The 19,519-nt window shown below is 42.8% G+C and overlaps 1 protein-coding gene across 2 annotated transcripts in view; it reads right to left on the reverse strand.

The window, feature by feature from the left end:
- The window catches only part of Chd1 (chromodomain helicase DNA binding protein 1), a 68,035-nt gene extending 67,055 nt beyond the window's left edge, over nucleotides 1-980 (reverse strand). Inside the window, exon 1 of one of the 2 annotated variants that reach the window (XM_076926541.1) lies at nucleotides 846-980. The gene's annotated coding sequence lies outside the window, so the exon portion shown is untranslated. Of the gene's footprint in view, nucleotides 1-367; nucleotides 718-845 lie in introns of those variants that run through there. The other variant, XM_076926540.1, reaches the window with a different exon arrangement.
- Nucleotides 981-19,519: the final 18,539 nt, after the last annotated feature.

Here is a 19,519-nt window from a genome sequence, read left to right on the forward strand (position 1 = left end):
ACAATAAGAGCCCCCGAAGTGGCCAGGGCTCCCTCTGCAGCCTCCCTCCCGCCTGGCAGTTGCCGGGCTCCGGCTAAGTTTGCCGGGCGGCGCCGCGCGGGGCCGCTGCACCTTCTCCCCGCAGCCGGGCGCCGCGGCCTCCTTCCCGCCTCCCGCTCCCGCAGCCCCGCCGCGCGCCCTCCCGGGCTCGCCCGGCCGCCGCCCCCTCCCCCCCGCGCTCCCACGTGCTGGTCCCCTCCGCGCGCCGGGCAGCGCGGCCAGGCCGCTGAGGATGCGCCGGGCCGCTCTCCCACGCCCCCGGCGCCCAGCCGGGCCTCGCGGGCCTCGCCGGCTCCCGGCCTCCCCGGCCTCGCTGACCCGTCCTTACCGGCGGGCACGGGGCGAAGGGTGGCGCGGGCCGGCGCCTCGGGCGGAGGATGCCCCGCGCGGGGCCCGCGATCCTGGACGCCCAGGCCGCGGGACCCGCGCCGCGGACGGCAGAGGGGGAGGGGAGGCGGCGGGCGGAGACGCGCGGGGCTGGGGAGCCGGTCCTACGATCAGTTCATCTCCGGGCGCCGAGGCCGAGCGGGAAGTACCGAGGGCGCCTCCTCCGTCCGCGCTCCCGCCCCGCCGCTTATCGGCCGCCGGCAGCCGCCATGACGCCAAGACCGCGATCGAGCGCAACCGTCTCCGCCGCGCGGCGCCGCCGAGGTCGCTGTCGCCTCCGCCTCCCGAGCGACGTCACCGCCTCGGCTCACTCCCCTTCCCGGCGCGCGGCGGCGGCGCGCACGCCCGGCCTTTCCGCCGACGCGCGAGCGCGGGGCGGGGCGGGGCGGTCGCGCACGCCCCTCGGGGAAGTCACTCACTGGGTCCGGCAGAAGCTCGGCCTTCGCACTCCTAACCCGCGCTACCCCCGGCGTTCGCCTGTGGCTCCGCAGATGGGCGCTCCGGTCACGGCACGGATGCGCAGGGATCCAGAGCGGAGGCCGAGGACTGCCTGCGGTGGGGGCCGGCGGCGCACGCTGGGTGTCCGGAGTCCGACCAGAGCTGCTGCGTCACCCGGGCAGCTAGGGAACTATTGGGCAACCTTATCGCCTCCCGCTGCGATCCTTGCCTGGGCGACCGGCGGCTAAGTCTCCTCCCGGGCGGGGCTCTAGTGAAAGAGAGAAAATAGAGTTCGAGCTGCTGACATCCCGTGACGCTACTTGACTCGTGTGTGGGTGGCCCATGCCTGGTTCATAAAAGAACTTTTACAACACGCCTGCCTAGGTCCCTCCCTGGAGGGCGGGTGGAAGGGTGCCGTGCCGAATTGGAGCGAGAAAGGCTACCGGAGGGGCGTTGGTAACTGGATCAAAGGTGCTACAGCATAGTTGACAGTTTCTGTCAATACTGTATCCGCCGGCCTTGGTATGTCGGAAGCAGGATCTCTTCGAGCATGGTGATGTAGCAACCTGTGTACGGTTTTCAAATTTGTTTTTATTATGCTTTTTGGTTTTGAACGAGAGTTTTATTATGTAGCCCAGGGTGGCCTCACGGTGATCCTTCGAAGTTTTCACATTACAGGCAGGCATGTGCTAACCACAAAGCTGGCTGTTTTTGCAAGGGTTTGGAACTTGGTTTGCTTACTTGTTTTTAAATCAAAATTCTTGGCCGGGCGGTGGTGGCGCACGCCTTTAATCCTAGCACTTGGGTGGCAGAGGCAGGCGGATTTCTGAGTTCGAGGCCAGCCTGCTCTACAGAGTGAGTTCCTGGACAGCCAGTGCTACATAGAGAAACCTTGTCTCGAAAAAAAAAAAAAAATCAAAATTCTTTCTGATTTCATTATCCGGTCTGCAAATTAAAAAAGATTTTTTTAAAGACAGTATGCAATCCAGGCTGGTCTTCCTCTTCTCCATCTACCTGCCTCTGCCTCCGGAGTAATGGGATTGGCGGTGTACCCACCTTGTAGGGCTAACTTTTTAAAACTGTTAATTAAGTTTATTATTTGAAGTTGCGTTTGCTGTAGAGACCCCTCCTTCAAAGTCAAATTTTGAGTTTGACTGTCATAATATTCTCCAAATGATTCTTAAGCTATTTGGGAAATTTCTAATAAAAATTTAAAGCTTGAAGCTTTATGTTTTGAATAAAACCATAGTATACTTCACTACTCTGTAAAATCATAGAACTTAAAAATGTAGAGAAATACAATGTATAAAAAAATTGCAACAGTCTTGCCTGTTCACGTATTTGTGGGGTTTTTTGTTTTGTTTTGTTTTTTCTTTGAAACACCATTTCTCAGTATAGGTTTTTTGTTTGGTTGGTTGGTCGGTTGGTCGGTTGGTTGGTTGGTTTCTCTAGACAGAGTTTCCAGGGTCCTGGAACTCACTCTGTAGACCAGGCTGGTCTCGAACCCAAAGATTCACCTGCCTCGGCCTGTGGAGTGCTGGGACTAAAGTTGTCCAGCTTCAAGTCTTAAAGGTAATGCAAAAAAAAAAAAAAAAAAAAAAAAAAAAAAAAAAAAAAAAAAAAAAAAAAAAAATTGTCAGCTGAGTGATTAAACTTTCAGTTTCAATTTTTAAAATAAACAATCTCTTTAAGTTTTATTTCTTGTGTTTGCGGGTGTGCCACAGCACACAAGTAACACTAAGAACAGCTTTCAGGGCTTGATTCCCCCTTCCACCTTGTGAATCCAAGCAGCAGAACTCAGATCTTAAGACTTGGTGGCAGGTATCTTTCCACAATGAACCGTTCCTCTGGCCCATTTGCATCTCTTCTTAGTATATCAGCAACAGCCTATGAATGATTATTAACATGTAAATAGACAGAAATTCCAGAAAGTTAGCATCAACTAGAGGGAATTCTGTTTATTTTGTTACTGTTCAATTTCCATCTGGAACACTTCATAGTCCTTTGGGAGAGTATGACATTTACAGAATCTTAACACATTATTTTGTGAATCCTTAACTCTGAAACATTCTACTAGTGGTGATTGCCAGTGGATATCTGTGATGGTTAATCTTCATTGTCAGCTTGGTAGGACTGAGAAATATATAGGAGATATGTAAAATAAACAACTGGATGTGTCTGTTTCCAGAGAAAATGAAAGAATTCAGCCTCCAACTCCTCCTTGCATGGATTCAGATTTTGAGTGATGCCCTCCTTGCATGGATTCAGATTTTGAGTGATGCTGTGGAGGTATGGTGGTAGAGCCTCAGTGGGAGACGTGAATCACATGGGGGTATGCTTTGGAAGAATATATCTCAGCCCTGGCCCCAAAACACTTAGCAAAAAATAAACCTTCCACCACCAGGCGGTGGTGGCGCACACCTTTAATCCCAGCACTTGGGAGGCAGAGGCAGGCGGATTTCTGAGTTCAAGGCCAGCCTAGTCTACTGAGTGAGCTCCAGGACAGCCAGGGCTACATGGAGAAACCCTGTCTCGAAAAACCAAAATAAAATAAAATAAAATAAAATAAACCTTCCTATAAGTTGATTTTCTCAGGGACCTGATCGTAGTGATGTGAAAATCACACGCACACACGCACAGTATTTTTAAATAGGTATACTGAGAAACACTTCCAGAATGGTAAAATATGTTCTACATAAAAATGGCAGCTCTTTCTCCTTTAACTTGGTAAATGCTAATATAGGGATAAATATATTCTTTCTCCTACTTAATATTAAAATAGAGACAGTCTGACTTAAGATTGTTCTAGTTCATCTTTTTTGATTTTATGGTCATATGGAATTGACATACATTCTGTAGGAACAACTTTCTGGGCTAAAGAAATGCCCTATAAGACACAGTAAATTCCCAGCCAGACATGTGAACATAGGGTAAAACAACACAAACTCAAGTATCCAGTGTTACTAAGTGTTGTATTCTATATAACTCATGTGTTATATGCATGTTTGGCTTAGGTTAGGCTATTTTCAGTTTTAGCCTGTGACATCTACCCCAGTGCCTTGCCAAACTTGAAGAGGTTTCCAAATATCATGCGTAAATTTACAAAGTTCTTTGATAGACAGGCTTATGAAATTTTAAGTCATAGTAAACGTGACACATTTTCCACTTTGCTAATCATAATTTTGTAAGTTACTGTTTCCAGTGTTAGGCAGAACATTCTCCCCAGGACAGATGCCTGGCTCTGCGTTCCACCTCTCCCACTGTGCGTAATTTCCTACCTATATAGTGTTTGGAAGGATTTCCTAGTTCACTCTGATATCCATCTCACAATTCTCATATTCAGACATCTTGATTGTTATATTTGGGGATTTTGACTGATGAAATTATTTTCCTTTGAGTGTTTTTCTACATTTAGTGTGTGTGTGTGTGTGTGTGTGTGTGTGTGTGTGTGTGTGTGTATGCATATACAGGTACATGCTATAATTCACATGCATGTGGAGGTCAGAGAACAACCTGAAGAAGTCCTTTTTATTGTTTGGGTACTTAAGATTAAATTCAGGTCATCAAAGTTAGCAACAACTGCCCTTACAGGCTGAGCCATCTTGCTAGCTGATAAATCCTTTTCTTTTTAAGACATGGTTGCCAGTTTGACACAGTCTCCCTAGAGTAACTATCATGGCTTTGATTCCTGGGTTCAGGCAACCACCCTCCTGCTTCTGTCCCCTGAGAGCTGGAACTATGGGCTTGCGGGATTCTACCTTATTTAAGTCCCTAAATGCCAATAAAATTTTAAATGGAAAGTTCTCAAAGATGATTCTAAGAGACCAGTAGGTATAAAATCTCATAGGCATTGTATAAATACAAAACTGCCTCCAAAACTTAATGTATACATATATATGCAATAAAAGAAAAAAGACACTTAAATGACTTAGGAGCCTATTTTCTTTATCTTCCCAAACTTCAGCATACCTTTTAGGTTACATTCTGTGTGTGTGTGTGTGTGTGTGTGTGTGTGTGTGTGTGTGTGTGTGTGTGAATGTTTGACTACATAAGTGCATTATGTGAATGCGTTTCTATAGTTATATATGCAAAATATATAACTCATATAGTTATATATGCAAAAAATATGTATGTTTTCCACGTATTTACTTTATCATTGCTTCCTACCATTCCTGGTAGACTCTATACACACATTTCTTCAGGGCATTGAAATGGTGTTTTTTATTGTAGTTATAGTTCATCTATTTTAAAGATCACTCTCTGGATTAAGTAAATATCCAAGAACTATTAGAACTGTACAGACAGACCATAGACCTGTCTGATTTCTTGTCTTTTTTATGACATAGATGAGTGTTCTGTCAGTTCAGTAGGTCACTGTATTGTCGCATGGTATTTGCTCCATGTCTTAGGGTTTTATTGCTGTGAAAGGACACTGTGACCACAGCAACTTTTATAAAGGAATTTACATCTAATTGGAGCTGGGTGATAGTTATGAGGTTCAGTCCATTATCATGGCAGGAGCCATGGCAGCATGCACGCAGACACGGTGCTAAAGAGGTAACTGAGAGTTCTACATCTTGATTGGCAGTCAGCCGGAAGAGAGAGTGACACTGGGCCTAGCTTAAGCTTCTCAAAGCCTACGCTACCCCACCCCCACCCTCCCCCACAGTGACACACTTCCCAATATTGCCATTCCCTGAGCCAATGGGAGCCATTCTCATCCCAACCACCACACTCTGCTTCTATGCTAGATTGTGAGACCCTTGAATGTAGAGACTGTCCACACTGCATTATACTAATAGTCATTCTGTAAACTTACTTCACCTCAGGCATTCTTCTAAGGGATAGGGAATTGTCATAAAGCAAAACAAGACAGGAAATAACCACACTGAATTCAAAACTGAGAAGTACAAATATAGGGAGACATATAATCCTATGAGAGTAATAAATGCTAGTTAGAAAAAACAATTTCCCCAAAGAAAGTACGGTGATCTGAGAACTCAGAAATTAGCATGAATTACACAAATGAGGCCACCAAAGACATTGTTTGTAGATAAAAGAAATGTAAGAAGAAAATTCTTGAGCCAGGGAAATTATCACACCTCGGTTAAAAAGTTTCCTTCAAGGATATTTGAGAAATGTTTCAGTGATGCATGGATCAGCATCTGTAAGTATATTCATTACCTTTCTGTTGCTGGGGTGGTTTAAATGAGAATGGCCTCCATAGACTTATATATTTGAATGCTTGGTCACCAAGGAGTAGAACTGTTTAAAAGGATTACAAGGATTAGACTGTGTGGCCTTGGAGGAGGCATGTCACTGGGAGGTGAAACTAAGGTTTCAAAAGCCCATGTCAGACCCAGTCAGAGACACCCCACCCCTCTCTGGATCAGAATGTAACTCTCCAATATTGCTCCAGCACCATGAATACCACCACCACACTCCCAGCATATCCCTGCCATGATACCAATGGAATAACCCTCTGAAACTGTAAGCAAACACCCAATTAAATGCCTTCTCATTTTAAGAGTTGCCTTGGTCGTAGTGTCTCTTCACAGCAATAGACCAAGACAGTTAGGACAAATCACCTAACAAATATAGTTTCAAGAAGGAAAAGTTTGTTCTGGCTTATAATTTGCATGTATTATCCATTCTGGTGGGGAAGACAGTGGCAGATATGTGAGGCAACTGGTCACACTGTGTGGTCAGAAAGAAGAGAGAGATGCATCCTGCTGCCTAGCTTGCTTTCTTGTTTCTATGTAGTCCTTTAATGCATTGTCCACATTCACTCCTCTTCCCTGGGTTAGACCTTTCTGAATGTATTATAAATACAAGCAAAAGTGTTTCCCTGGTGACCTTAAATTTAGTCAAATTGACAGTGGAGATTAGAGGTATGGAATATGCCGGGCAGTGGTGGCGCCATGCCTTTAATCCCAGCATTTAGGAGGCAGAGGCAGGCGGATTTCTGAGTTCGAGGCCAGCCTGGTCTACAGAGTGAGTTCCAGGACAGCCAGGGATACACAGAGAAACCCTGTCTCGAAAAACCAAAAAAAAAAAAAAAAAAAAAAAAAAAAAAAAAGAGGTATGGAATACATAGTCCTAAGAGAGCAAACAGCAGCTGAATGAGAGGGTCAACACAGGCTCTTCAGGAGCCAAGTCGATTGTGCAGGAAAATAGGAAACCACTGAAGGGATTTTAGCTTGATGATGACTTAAAAAGATTGGTAAATTGAAAACTGTACTCTAGATAAAAATCCCAAACAAAGATTAAGATGTATCAAAGTAGATAAAATATTCTAGAATTAGTTAGAGGCATTTGTAAATGAAAAAAAAAAAAAAAAAAAACCTAGAAAGGGCATGTTGGACCAGATTAGTAAAATAGAAATAAAAAGAGTTAGCAGGCCGGGCAGTGGTGGCACATGCCTTTAATCCCAGCACTTGGGAGGCAGTCAGGTGGATTTCTGAGTTCAAGGCCAGCCTGGTCTACAGAGTGAGTTCCAGGACAGCCAGGGCTACACAGAGAAACCTGTCTCCAAAAACCAAAAAAAAAAAAAAAAAAAAAAAAGAAAGAAAGAAAAATGAGTTAGCTGGAAAACAGTAGAATGTACTACCCAGGGTTGGACTAGGCATAGGAAGAGGTTACATGTGGGTTTCCAGTTTAGTAGTAGCGGCACTCACTTAATGTATTAATGTATTTGGAGGTAGATGGGGAGGTTGGGAGATCATTTGGTTTAGTATCTACTGAATTTCTGATGGCTTTGACTCATCCAAGCAGCCTCTCAATAAAAATGTGAACCTGTATGGACCCAGGAACAAACTCCACAGGGGAAAAGATTTGTATTGACACTCCCAGGTGACAGTCTTTCACAGCAGGGAATTCACAGCAGCAGGAGGTTGAGAGAGCTGATTACATCACATGTAAGGCAGAAAGCCTGGTACATCTATAAGGAAAGGTTAAATTCCTGAACACACAGGAGACTGACTGGCTTTACAATAGCTTAGGGCCTAGGTAGAGGAAGATGAGCTAGCCAAGGTGGAGTTCTCAGAGGGTGTTGTGTGCTTGAAGACAAATGACTAAGCACTTCAAGGAAGGAGTGGTGAATAAATAATGCCAAGTGCCATTGTGAAGTCATGTGAGACAAGGCCTGGAAAATGTCCACTGCCTTTGGTCACCAGTTACCACAACAAGAACTGTTTTGTTGAGTAATATGGCCATAAGCTAGGCTGAAGTGGAATGTGGTAAATGTTAAATAAATGGAGCAAATCTAAACTCCTCCCGAGGTTTGACTTGTAACTGGGAGGGAATATATCAATTTTTTTGTTATTTTAAATATGTGTATGTGTCTGCATGTGGGACACACACATGGCAGCCGTATGCAGGAGCTGCAGTTGTGAACCTTGGAGCTACAAGCTATATGATATGGGTACTGAGAACTGAACTTATAACTGAAAAAGCACTAAGAGCTTTTAGACACTGAGCCATTCCGTCAGCCTGGAATGTATCTTTTTTTGACTCTGAGGACTTTGATTTATTTGCTTTGATAAAAGACTTAAAGTGTTCCAAACACACACACACACACACACACACACACACACACACATATATATATATACATTGGGAGTTGGGGGGATAAGACATAGTCTTACAGTATACCCTGAGCTTGGTAGTATCAAACAGGCAATCCTTTTGCTACTACATTATGAGTGCTGAGACAACTGGTATACCTGGCACTTAACTCTTCCATACCCTCCATTTTCCCCTCCCTGTGATAGTTTCAGTTGTCAGCTTGACACAGCCTACAAAAGGATCTCACTGAGGGATTGTCTACATTGGGTTGGCCTATGTTCACAGAGTAGGAGACAGGACTGTCTTACGGTAACTGATGTGGGATGACTCACCCCACCGTGGGTGGCACCATTCCCAACCAGGAGGTCCTGAACCATGAAAGGGTGGAGAGAGTCAGCAGAGCAGAAGCCTGAAAACAAACGAGCATGCATACATTCGTCCAGGAATGTGGTGCACATTCTTGCCACCGTGACTTCCCAGCAGTAATGAATTGTAATTTGGACTTGTAAGGCAAAATGTTTTCTCTAGAGTTGCTTGTTAGGATGATACCACAGCCACAGAAATGAAAGCAGGACTCTCTCTCTCTCTCTCTCTCTCTCTCTCTCTCTCTCTCTCTCTCTCTTCCTTCCATTTGGAAATTTTACTTTTATTTTTTATTATGTCAATTGTGTGTGTATGTGTGGGAATATGCATGTGAATATAGCTGCTCATGGAGACCTGGAGGCCCAAAACATCAGACCTATAGTTTTTGTCACAGACAGTTGTGAGCAACCAGACATGGGTGCTGAGAAACAAACTCAGGTCCTTTAGAGAAGCAAGTACCTTTGACCAATTAGCTCTCTCTCCAGGCATTGTTCCTTTGAATAACTTTGTTTTTCACCCTATAACCCAGGCTGGCCTTGAACTCATGATCTCATGCCTTAGCCTACTGAGTACTGGGATTACAGATGTGTACAAACATTCCTACTTCTGGGAAGTAATAATCTTTTAAGCTAAGGATGACTCTATGAGAGAAGAGCTGGATAGAAGAATTAGCTACAAAGACATTAATTAGCTACAAACACATTAACTATTAGAGAAAGTAAATATGTGAATTTTAAGTCTGATGTACGCAACTATGTTTCCGTAGTTTTGGAATAAGGAACTGAACAAAAACTAACATTGTTTATAGTTATATTATATGGGTGGCATGTTGATCTGATTTACCCTATAAGTCTCAGGCATTTTAATACTTGGTCCCCACTTGGTGACTATTGAGAAAGGATTAGGAGAAGATATGGTACCATAGGGAAAGGTGTGTCCCAGGGGTGGTCTTCAAAGTTTCAAAGCATATGCCATTCCCAGTTGCATACAGAGGTATGCCTCCTGACTCTTAGTGACAGCTCTTACCAACTGCTGCCATACCTTTTGCTGTATCATCAGACTCTAACCCTCTGAAGTAAATATATTTTCCATACATTGCCTTGGTCATGATTAAAGTAACACAAAAGTAACCAATACAGGTGATCACTTAACTGGTCAGAGTTACCATGAGCTCTCTAGTCCCCTACTAATACATAAAATGTTTAGAAGACATTTGCTAATTGTGCCATAATAAAGAGCTACCCTTTAATCCAAAGGTTTCATTCCTAGCCTGTATGCTTAACAAAATAAATGCATGTAGTTAACAAGAGACTTGTATAAACAGCTTGATTCTTAATAGTCTCAAACTCGAGTAAATAAAGACAAAATGGGATATCACCCAGCAACAAAGAAGAGACCACTCCCACAGTAGCTAACATGGATGAATCTCACAGGCATTGTTCTGAGTGAAACAGACACAAAAGAAACCATGTTTTATCATTTGACTCATGCAAAATCCAAGAACTAAAAATAGGATGATAAAACCAGCATAACAATTACCTCTCTAGGGGTGATATAGACTTTCAAGAGCACATGACCACTGAAGAAAATGTTCTGTGTCATGCTCTGAGCCATGAATGCATGGGTTCACCAGGCTATACATTTCAACTACACATCTGTAAGTTTTACTATGTATGTTCTGTCCTATGTTTTATTTATTTCTAAAAACATATATTTTATTGGGCTCATGAGACCGTTCCTCAGGTAAATGATAAAGGCACTGACAACCAGAGTTTCATCCCCGGGACCTATGTGAAGATGGAGGGAGAGAATTGACTCTCCAAAGTTACCTTCTGACCACCACATACACCATGGCTCTTATACAGACATACAAACTGTTGTCGTCATCATCATCATTGTAGTCAACAACATTGTCATTGTCTCCATTGCATCATCATTGTTGTCGACATAGTCGTCGTCATCATCATCACCATCATAAAGGTTTTAAATCTCTTTTTTTAATTAATGTTCAAAAAAAAAACAGGTTTCCTAATGGCATTTTTCTTACATAATTGTGGTTGTTCCTGCTCCCCACTTCCACTGCCCCATCTGCCTTCCCCCCCCCCCGCCTTCTGTCATCAGTATTCCTTCCCACTTCATGTTGCATGAGTTCCATCATCCCCGTTTCCTTTAAGATTCCTACTTCCACAATTCTGAGCTCCTAGTTTCACAACCTCTTACACACACAGACACACACACACAAATACTCACACATAAAAGGTCAAAGCTGGAACCTGCATATGAGAGACATGTATTAATTGTCTTTCTAAAACCAGGTCACTTATTTAATATATTGTTCATGTCTATCCATTTTCCTGAAAAATGTAGTTATCCCTACAGCTGCACAATTCCACTGTGGTATATATTCTATGTGTCATATTTTTGCCACCCATGTGTGCATTGATGGACAGCTGATTCCATTTCATTGCTATCGTAAAGGGCATTGATAAACATGGATGTACAATACTTATGTCAGGCTACAGAATACTTTTATTTACACACATGCCCAAGCATGTGAAAGCTGGATTGTATGCTAGCCTTGCCTTAGTTTTTTGAGAAAACTCCACATTGATTTTTACAATGGCTGTACCAGTTTGTACTCCTACCAACAGTGAAAAAATTTCCCTTTTCCTCCCATCCTTGCCAACATTTTCATTTTGTTTTTTTGTTTTCTGTTTTCCTTGATGGCAACCGTTATGATTGAAATGAGATGAATCACAAGTAGTTTTAATTTGGATTTTTCTGGTGGCTAAGAATACTTGGCACTTAAAAAAAAAAAAACCAACTGACCATTTGTATTTCTTCTCTTCAGAAATGTCTGTTTTGGGCTGGAGAGATGGCTCAGCCGTTAAAGGTTAGGCTCACAACCAAAAATATAAGAGAAATGTCTGTTTCAGTCACTAACCAATATACTGATTGGCGATTTGGGTTTTCTTGATGTTAAACTTTTGAGTTCTTCATGTATTCCAGATGAAGCCTCCTGAGAGAGAATGGCCCTCATTTGAGTGTTTAGTTTCCAGTTGATGGACTATTTAGAAAAGATTAGGCGTGTGGCCTTGTTGGAGGAGGTATGACACTTGAGGGTGGGCTTTGAAACTTCAAGAGTTCACACCAAACCCAGCCTCACACACTCTCTGTCTGCCTCTATCTTGCCAATCAGATGTAAATTCTCAGTTAACGCTCTGCCTCCATGCCTGCCTATCACAATGCTTCCCACCATAGACTAACCCTCTGAAATTGTAAGCAAGCGCTAATTAGATGCTTTTCTTTTACAAGTTGCCTTAGTCAAAAGTCTTCTCTGAAGTATAGCTGATTATACCCTTTGTTTTAAAAATTAAAAGTTAACATAAAAGCCCAATTTAAGCTACTTCAAGTCTTAATGTTTCTCATGCTTAGATACATGTAAAGTGTATATGTGTGTGTGTGTGTGTGTGTGTATTATGTGTGTTGTGTGTGTATGTTGTGTGTGTGTCTGTGCATGTGTCTCTGTGTGTCTGTATAGGTGCATGGTATGTCTGTGTGTGTGCATGTGTGTGTCTGTGTGTGTTTGTGTGTGTGTGGTGTATTTGTTGTGTGTGTCTGTGCATGTGTCTGTGTGTGTATTACGTGTGTGTTGTGTGTGTATGTTGTGTGTGTGTCTGTGTGTGTGTCTCTGTGTCTGTATAGGTGCATGGTGTGTCTGTGTGTGTGCATGTGTGTGCTTGTGTGTGTGTGCTTGTGTGTGTGTGTGTGTGTGTGTGTGTGTGTGTAGAACACTACTTACAGAAAAGAATACTGGATTTAGAGCCACTGCCCTGCACCTTCTACCATTCGTTAAATGGCATTCAACAAGTCAATTACTTGAGGACTTTTTATGATTATAAAAAGAGGTATCAGTGATTTGGGACAAATAGAAAACTTTTCTTTCAGTATTTTGGCCTTGATTAACAGCCTCCCACATATGGAGTTCATCCTCTGAAAGAGCATATGTACTAGAAGACCAAATGCCTCTGATTTTTGCTAGATGAACTATTGGCTCTATCAGGATCAAATAAGCTGTACTGGGAACTTAAAATGAGGCTTGGGGAATGTTTGTTGGGTGGCTGATCATTTGAACTAAAACCACATAAACTTAGGCTATGTGTGACAGCATGCAGCCTGTGGAGAATCAGTATCTGTATGGATGAGACAAGCAGTACGGGCTATTTACTGTACCATTTGGAGTGGCAATTCTATGACTCTATGAAGATACTATCTCCTCTATCTTGCAAGACAGAAAGGTGAGACTTTTGCTTAAGGGACATGTGGAAGCTGAATAGACTCAGGCAGTTTAACTTGAGTCTGCGCTTTCATGAAGCATGTCTCAAACGCAATATAATAGTTGCCCCAGGTCCTGCTCTCCATCCTTTGAGAAGTTAGCCTGCTTTTATCTTTGAATTTGTTTGTCATAACTCAACCTTGTAACGCAATCTCATATCGTAGCTTTAGCAAAGTGGATTTCTACTGATTGCAGCAGCAAAGCCCTATACTTAGGTGGCTGTAAGTAGAAATGCAGATACAAACCACAGAGAAAGTAACTGGTCAAATTGAGAGGAGGAAAGAGTTATATAGACCTCCAATTATAAAATTATAAGGTGGGAATTTAGTGTATTGTGCAGTAGCTGTCTTTTTTTTTTTCCGAGACAGGGTTTTTCTGTGTAGCCCTGGCTGTCCTGGCACTCACTCTGTAGACCAGGCTGGCCTCGAACTCAGAAATCTGCCTGCCTCTGCCTCCCAAGTGCTGGGATTAAAGGCATGCCACCACCACCCGGCGTGCAGTAGCTATCTTACCCAAAGTGACTTAGAGCTCAAACTGTATAATGGCCAAGCACTTTTTAAGTTTTCAAATGTTTGGGTTACTACATGCTAAGTTTCAAATGTACCTAGGAAAGAGATACATTGTAAAGAAGGCTTCAAGATGGAAGTGGAGTGTATTAATCAGGGTTCTCTAGGGAAACAGAACTGATAGAATAAATCTATATAATTAAAGAAGCTGACAAGCTGTGGTCCAGCTACTCCAACAGTGGCTGTCTCCTGATGGAAAGTCCAAGAATACAATAATTACTCACTTGGTCTGAGAGGCTGCATGTCTCTGATGTTCTTCAGTATATGTCAGAATTCTGAAGTAGGCACCAATACCACTGTAGGGTTGAAGCTACTAACAAGTGAGAACAAGCAGGCTAAAAGTAAAAGCTTCCATCTTCCCTGTCCGTATATAAGCGGCCACCAGAAGGTACAGCCCAGATTTAGGGTGAGTCTTCCCACCTCAAGTGATTCATAAAACAAACAAACAAATAAACAAATAAACAAAAACACAACTAAAAAAACTCACAGGTGTGCCCGGGTGCTTGGCCTTTAGTTGATTCCTTGATTCCATATGTAAGTCAAGTTGAAAACCAAGAATAACCATCACATAGAGCAAGTTGCCAGATTCGCTACAAATTTGACCAATTTGACAGTGATTAGCTCTCTTTTGGGTCCAGCACCTGTGGTCTGATAATGTAAGGACAGACAAGAAATGAGTGAACAGGCATGCGAAATTGTAACACAAGTTTTTTGCCATGCTTTTTTCTAAATGTTGCCCTTTACAAATGATCGCTCAAGGTAGAAAGACTCCCCCAAGGTGCACCACCTGAAGGCACATGGCTTCCTCAGATGCCTCCAAAACATCCTCCATAGCCCATCCCTGAGTCTGCCTGACAGTAATATGGTGATTCCTGTGCTGTCTACCAATGGCCACCAGGTCTGGAATGCACCATTGCATATAAAGATGTCACTAAAGGTCAAGCTGCCATGCCACTGCCTTTCTTATTTGACTTGAGGCTAAAACAGAGAACAATGCAGAAGAATAGAAGCTTGACTGTTGCTAAGAAACAAAAGTCCAGATAAACTGACAACTCACAATGAAACTGTGCTCTTCAGCATTAATTACACACAAAAGGAATCTATCTTCCTAAGAGAACGCTGGCAAAAAATGCTTACAGGAGAGTGTTTGTGCCCCAAGTCTGTAGACCACAATCTATCTCCACTCCTCATGCAGATACACCCATTCTCCAGTATGGAAGATTCTTCACCAGACAGAATTGGGTACCTTTCCCTCAAATGAGGATGGGCAATGTCTGTTCTCAGGAGTAGCCCTGAAAAAACCTACAAAGGGGAGTCCAAATCAAGCTGTCTTGGTTACTTTTCTCTTGCTGTGGTAAGACACCATGATCAAGGTAACTTATAGAAGAAAGAGTTTACTGGGACTGATAGTTCCAGAAGGCTAGAACAGCCATTATGGCAGGGAACATGGCAACCGGCAGATTGGGCATGGTGCTGGAGCAGCAGCTGAGAGCTTACATTCTTATCCAGAAGAATAATGCAGAAAGAGAGCTAACAGGGAATGCTGTGGGCTTCTGAAACCTCAAAGCCCAACCCCAGTGATACATTTCCTCCTATAAGGCCATACCTCCTAGTCCTTCCCAAATAATTCCACCAACTGGGGACCAATCATCTAAATATTTGAGCCTATTTGGGCTAGTGTCATTCAAACCACCACATAAACATAACCAGATTCTCTAATAACTGGTTATAAGTGGCTCGGTGAGCTCATGCCTTTGAAGATTCCAGCAGTCTATCTGTACACTGCCCGGCGTATGCTGGATACAATGTTTTTGCTAAGCTAGATTTAAATAAGCTGGATACAATGTTCTTGCTGAGCTAGATTTAAATAACAGAAACAACCACCAATGATAACCCATTTGACAGGCAGATGGAAACTCTACTGATTGTCAATGAATTAATAAATAAGTAAATACATAAATACCAACAAAACAGTGTACACACCTGTAACCCCAGCACTCTAAAGACAGAGACAGGCAAGTCTCTGAGTTTGAGGGCAGCTTGTTCTTGAGAGTGAATTTTAGGTCAGTCAGGGCTACACAGAGAAATCCTGTCTTGAAAAAAGAAAAAAAACAAGACCAACCAATCAACAACAACAACAACAACACACACACACAGGTTCTCTTTTTAGCTTTTCTATGTAGCCAAATCTAGCCTTGCATTAGTAATTCTCTTCTTCCTTCCTACCTCCAAAGTGATTGGCATTTCAGGAGTGTACCATTATACCCAGCTGACCCAGTTGAATTAAATAGTTAAGCAGCAGAGTATAGTATTTATTCATTTCCTGGATGCCCTGTATTTACCCTTGTTCAGGCTAGGTACTTGAAAAGTAGTGTTCAGGCAAAATGGCTTTTCTCACTTGGAAATGGCATTCTCTTTAGAAGGGGGAAGAGTAAAAAATGTGAGTAAGGAAATAGGATTGGAAATTGGGATGATTTAATAAACGAGTCACTTCAGAACAAAGATAAACATATTTAAATGGGACATGCCATTGGGTGGTCAGATAAGGCTGCTCGGAACTGGACTGAGAAAGAATAGAGCCTACAGAAAGAAGTATAAAAAAAAAAAAAATCAGGAAGGAATACAATTGTAAAGGCGCAAGGGCAGCAGAGAACTTGTTCTTGTGAAGAACTGGAAGACCCAGACACAACTAGAGAGTAGCAAGTGACAGGCTGGTTAGGCTGAGTCAGAGCTCACCTATGAATAATCATTAACTTTTGGTTTTGTTTTGTGCTTCGTTTGTTTTTCCTTTTCCTTTTCTTTCGTGTGTGTGTGTGTGTGTGTGTGTGTGTGTGTGTGTGTGTGTGTGTGTGTATGTGTGTGTGTGTCTGTCTGTCTGTCTGTCTGTCTGTCTGTCTGTCTGTGTTTTCTGTTTTGGTTTTTGAGGGACTCTCTATTCTGTAGCTCTGGCTGTGCTATGCAGACCCTATTGGCCTTGAACTCACAGATCTAGCCCCCTCTGCCTCCCAAGTGCTGGGATTAATGGTGTCTGACACCACAACTCATTTATTTATTTATTTATTTATTTATTCATTCATTCATTCATTCATTCATCTGGAAGTCAGGTCTTGAGGTCCTAGCACTTGGAAAGCTAAGGCTGCAGATGATTTCACATGACTTGCCTAGAGGCTTCTTTCTCTTTGTATTGTTAATATTCTCTAGCTCTTAAATTTTTTGAGTACCTGGAATGTTTACAGAGATTCCATATAATAGTTAAGATGCAAAAGTATTTTAAAACTTTAAAATTGGATTTTATGCTTTCCTTATACTTGTTATGATAAGTCACCTTTTTGTCAAACTAGTTAATATTATTTACTACAAGAGCAACATAATTAAAAATGATACAAAATTATTTTACATGTTAGTAACAAAATTTCCAAGAAGATGAGATCTGAGCTTACATGATCTCTAAAAGGGGTGTGTGTGTGTGTATGTGTGTGTGTGTGTGTATATATATATATGGCAGACAGTGTGGTGTACGCCCTTAATCCCAGTACTCAGGAGACAGAGGCAGGCAGAAATCTAAGTTTCAAGCAGCCTGGTCTACACAGCGAGTTCCAGGGCAGCCAAGGCTACACACACACACACACACACACACACACACACAAAACCTCTCCTAAAATAAATAAATAAATAAAAATAAAATAAAAAGGGAAAGAAAATAAAAACAATTATTATATAAGATAGTGTAGCCCAGTAGACAAGCATGAAGGCAGTGTTATGCCTGCTTCTTATATTTTCATTTCTTGTTCTGCCCCTGTTCCTATCCCACTGTCCATCTGTAAGCCAGGGTTGGTTAAAGACTCTGAGCAGTTCCTCCTGCTTCCCTGAGCTGCACCTCAGGATACTCTCTTGTCCTCTGAACTGGGTCTTAGAGGCTCTCTTTCTGCCACCCTGTTTCTTGTTTTCCTCTGCTGTCTTTGAGCCTGGTTCTGTCTGTGCCTGGAATCTTTTCCTCAGACAGTTGCCTGTGGGGCTTTTGGTCTTCCTTCAGATCTCAGGCTGAGAGCCCTTCCTCTATCACTTCTAGTTACCCCCATTTATTTTCTTTATATCAATGACGAGGAGTCACAGTTACCATGTTTTACCTTCTCATGATTGTTATCGACTGCCTTTTGTGTGAGGGAGCTCTATGAGAAACTGGTACAGTGAACCATTTAGAAAAGTCAAAGTTATCTTTAAAGTCAGTTTTGCTTGTTTGTGGAGTTCTAACAGTTGAGGCAGCTGATTGTATATCCCTGACCAAAGCCCACCACCTGGGCAAAGTCTTCCTCTTCAACAAGTAATGAGTTCCAGGCCAGCCAGGCCTACACAACAAGACCCTATTTAAAAAAAAAAAAAAAAAAAAAAAAAAAAAAGCTAATAAATAATAAAACAAGAAGCTGGAGAGCTCAGTTAAGAACACTTGCAGAAAACTCAGGTTCAGGTCCCAGCACCCACATAACAGCTCCAGTTCCAGGGCACCCAATACCTTCTTTTGGCCTCCGTAGGCACTGTATATTTACACATGCAATCATACAAAACAATCATACACATAAAATAAAATGAAATAAAGGTTAACATCTTTTAAAATAAGATAATAAAAATAAAGAAAAAAAAGAAAAGGAAGGGAAAAGAAGAAGAGAAACGAACAAAAGAATATCTGGCCTAACACGAGGTCTAATCTCCATTCCACCTTCACCCTTCAGTCAGGTACACAGGAGGGCATGATGAACAGGCCCTAGAGAGATTTACATACTAATAAGGTACCTGAAGACCAGAGGGTGGAGCCAAATAAGCATTCCTCCCCAGCCTCTCTCCCCTCTTCTCCTCCCTATTTAACTCAGGTCCACCCTGGGTTTTGTGGGGTGTGCATCCAGATCCATCCACCATCCACCATCCACCATGTCAACAAACAGGTTTTGGAAACCCAAAGACTTCCTTGTGTGTTGGGGCCGGGAGGAACCATGAGGAACCATGAGGAACCCTGAGGAACCGTGGAGAGGCCTTTAGTTAATGAGCAGCCGGGCCCAACCTCCAGCTGGAGGAACCCAGAGCGTTCCCAGCCCACAGCATGTCGGGAGGAACCCTGGGTTCCCCAGCCATATTTTTTCCTACAAAAGAAAAAAAAAAAAAAAAAAAAAAAAAAAAAAAAGCAGAGTGTGAGCCACTCTCCTTTGATATCTAATGTGACTTTGTAAATCCAAGACCTGCCACATCTTTTTCACCCTCACTAGAGAAACAATGTAACAATAATATGTAATGCAGAGGTGGGGGAGAGCCCAGGAACCACAAAGAAAGGGAGTCAGAGCTGGCAGAGGAGGCTGAGCCCTAAGCATATGGTAACTTCTGTGGTTTCTAGCTGTGAAAATCAGGGTGATTCTCAACTATTAAGCCCAGAACTGCAATTACTGGAAGCTGATGCACCCTGATTAATAAAAACCCTTCTCTCTTTACAAACACTCCAGAGACAATGTAAACTAAGAAATAATTTAATATATATTATTTAGAAAATGGAGAGGCTGGAGAGATGGCTCAGGGGTTAAGAGTACTGACTGCTCAGCCGGGCAGTGGTGGCGCACACCTTTAATCCCAGCACTTGGGAGGCAGAAGCAGGTGGATTTCAGAGTTCCAGGCCAGCCTGGTCTATAGAGTGAGTTCCAGGACAGCCAGAGATACACAGAGAAACCCTGTCTCAGAAAAACAAAACAAAAAAAGAGCACTGACTGCTCTTCCAGAGGTCCTGAGTTCAATTCCCACCAACCACATGGTGGCTCACAACCATCTGTAATGTGATCTAATGCTC

The sequence above is a fragment of the Arvicanthis niloticus genome, chromosome 28 (assembly GCF_011762505.2).
Source record: "Arvicanthis niloticus isolate mArvNil1 chromosome 28, mArvNil1.pat.X, whole genome shotgun sequence".
In the NCBI taxonomy this organism is placed as follows: Eukaryota; Metazoa; Chordata; class Mammalia; order Rodentia; family Muridae; genus Arvicanthis; species Arvicanthis niloticus.